This window comes from Passer domesticus, chromosome 3, assembly GCF_036417665.1.
Source record: "Passer domesticus isolate bPasDom1 chromosome 3, bPasDom1.hap1, whole genome shotgun sequence".
In the NCBI taxonomy this organism is placed as follows: Eukaryota; Metazoa; Chordata; class Aves; order Passeriformes; family Passeridae; genus Passer; species Passer domesticus.
In genome coordinates this window covers 45,020,787-45,023,839 of record NC_087476.1, presented here as the reverse complement: position 1 = coordinate 45,023,839, position 3,053 = coordinate 45,020,787, and the positions used below count along the sequence as shown (strand labels likewise).

The 3,053-nt window shown below is 44.2% G+C and overlaps 1 long non-coding RNA gene across 1 annotated transcript; it reads right to left on the bottom strand.

The window, feature by feature from the left end:
* Positions 1-1,683: 1,683 nt before the first annotated feature.
* On the bottom strand, positions 1,684-2,581 carry LOC135298056 (uncharacterized). The gene is made up of 3 exons (XR_010360023.1): positions 2,394-2,581; positions 2,003-2,125; positions 1,684-1,815 (listed from the first exon to the last, which is right to left on the bottom strand). It is a non-coding gene; the product is annotated as an uncharacterized LOC135298056 (long non-coding RNA).
* Positions 2,582-3,053: the final 472 nt, after the last annotated feature.

Here is a 3,053-nt window from a genome sequence, read left to right as displayed (position 1 = left end):
TGCAGTCAGTGCAGGGAGGCACCACCATCAATTGGGTTTCGGCTGCTAAATGCTGCTTGTTGAAGTAGGTAAGTGTAGCTAAAAGGAAGAAGTTCTAAAAATGAGGTTTTCTCTTGGGTGTTTTGTGTAATATGATTTAAACTTCTGCCTCCCCCTCCCACCGAGCTTTGACAATGGTTGATTAATATTAAATCAAGTAGTTTAATGACTGGCAGGTGTCTGTGGGTGGGAAAACCATGGAACTGTAATGCAGAGAAGGTGCTCTCCTCAAGGAGCAGGCGAAGTTCCCGGCCGCGCTCAGCAGGGGGAGGCAGGAGCATGGATTTCTGCAGGAAACCCTGAAGGGTTTTCCAGGGGATACCTATCATATTTAATCCCTAGGTTTAGTTTTGTGCTCCCCCTTTCTGGAGGGGAAGAGGTCTTAGATAGAAGTTTCTTTGATCTATTTTGTTTCTTTTCAAGAAACTACTGATTTCTATATGTTTTTATGTGATTTGTTATCCCCCAACCCCCTTGCTGGCCATTTAAAACCTGCTGAAGGTGACCCATTTTAATATTGGGATTAGTGTATTATTGAATTTATTTTAAAATAAAAACCTGAGGAAGGCGGAGCTTCCTTTCTTAGTGGTAATTGAGGTATTAATGAGTCCATTTTAAACTTTAAACATTGCTTTGTGTTAGTTTCTGTTAAAGTGAGTGCAGAAGATGATTGTTGTGAAGGTATCTGCACTTCAGCTGTGTTTTAAGCTCTGCAAAGGGAGGTACAGGGGGTGTTCCACCATGGGGGTGCCCCATGTTGGAGAGCTGATTTATGGGGTACCGGGGCTGCCTTTGGGCACCCACAGCACGCCGTGATCGCGGGAGTTTTAAATGATGTGCAGGGAAACATGTAAAAATACAGCAGCATCTTTAAAACCTCTTTTCCTGGGGTTTGTTGAGGGCTTGGCAGAGCACCCAGGTGCTGGATAAAAGCAGGTGCTTGTTTGGAATGCAGAGAAGAGGGAGCTGGGTGGCTCAGGTTCACTATTGAAGTCTAGCTAAGATATCAAATTTGTTCACAGTACATCTGTTGATATTCATGGCTGCACCTAATTTCTTTCATGTGATGATCTTTTGTTTTAAGATGCAGTTTGAGCCAGCAGACACTATTGAATTGGTAGAAATAATTTTGTGCCAAAATTGTTTATATTTTTCATTCAGTTCAATAACAGAACTATCACTGGTAATGAAAGCTATTCATCTAATTAGCACAATGGATTATAAAGCTAACAATAATATTTTAAAGCTAAATTGCATACACTCTACCTAGAATTTGATTTCTAATATGTGCTGAATCAGGAAGCACTGAATAATTTTCAGCCTTTCACTGTGTGTAAGCCTTCCATATACATGCTCTAATCATTAAACAGAGAAGACATTACATGTACACTGTATGGGTGGAATTTAACAGCACAAAGGAAGCTGCATGGACCATCTTGAGCAACTGGTTTTAAGTCATCCACCTTTACTTTAAAATAAGGTGTGAGTGCTTTTCTTTTAATGCAAGCAATGTAGCTAGATGCTTCAAGGCATGGAGGCATTCAGGGGAGAGCCCCTGGAAGAGCTGGACGTCTTGCAGGTACCTCCTGCAGGGTGGTCCCTGAGCTGGAGGAGCCCCAGTCCCTCTGGGGCATTCCTGGTCCCTCGTGGGCCAGTGAGGATCAGCCAGGCCCTGCTGTTGGCTGTGCTGGGGTGTGGTTAGTAGGTGCTCCAAAGTCCAGCCTGGTGTGAGGCCACCTTTAACTTAAGGTAGCTGACAATGCAATGCTGCCTTTGCTGTCAAAGTAAACAAAGGTTTTTAGGCATGGTTCTCCTTCACTGGAGTTGTTCATGTGTATGCCACAGACACAGCATCTTTTGGAGCCCTTACACTCTGTACCAGTGAACTCCACCAAGCCCCTCTGCCCTCTGAGATGGAAACACACCCAAACATGAGCAGGGATCACAATGAGGCCATACTCACCAATATGCCAGGGTGGTGCTTCCTGCAGCTGGGAAATGTGATAGCAGTGGCAGTGAGACTTTGCCTTCCACTTCCAAGCATCCAGACTGAGATGTCCAGGTTTATTTGTGTGTCATGCTCTCGCTGAGGAGAGACGTGCAGAGCAGGAGGTGTGAAAGGCCAGTGGTGAATTCTTTACTGGGTGTTTTATTTTTTTTTTCCTTCCCAGCACAGAACCCTTCCTCTGTGCCCTCATCACAGCTATGGGATCTGTGCTTCCTAATGTATGCACATGCAGTAAATTAAACTCAAATTGAATGACCAATTTCCTCACCACTGAAGCTCATTAATTACTATGTGTAAATCACACTGGCTGAGATTAGGTTATAATGGCTGTAAAATAGAGACAGACCATGACAGGGTGGTGAGATTTGGAGGCCCAGATGACAATCAGTTTGGTCCCTTGAAATGAGACAGCTTTTGCTTCATTTTGCAGCCAGCTGTTGTCCACTCATATGACCCAGCTGTGCAGGTCCCTCTGGATCAGTTCAGATACCCGAGAGCCTGGTGCTGTCTTGGCCTCACATACAGGGCAGTGGGTGTCAGCCCCCCATCCCAAGGCAGTTTGAGCAACCTCATTTACATCATTCACTCTCTCTAACATCCTGGGGCAGAAGGGGCTGCTCATACAGGTGCTCCTTCCTGAAGTTATGAGGATTTACTCTTTGCAGTTAACTTCCCCACATAAGGTTTTATCTTGGTTGTATCTTTTTATGGTTCCCTCCTGATGTAGATTTGTTAGGTGTATTTGATCTTTTTTTTTTTTTTTTACCTCCTTCATTCAATTGGGACTGAGGAGTTCACTCAAAAGATGCAAAGCTGCCCAATTATATTTTGCATTCAAATTCATATTTAATTATAGTATGTACACTAGAAGTTACTGTTTTTTTGAAATACTGAGATGACTATACAGGGGTTCTTCATTCTCCTTCTGTCCCACCTCTCAGCAAGCTTGTGAGACTGGGAGGTGATCAGGCAGGGCAGCTGGGGCTGAACCTCGCAGTGGGGTGCA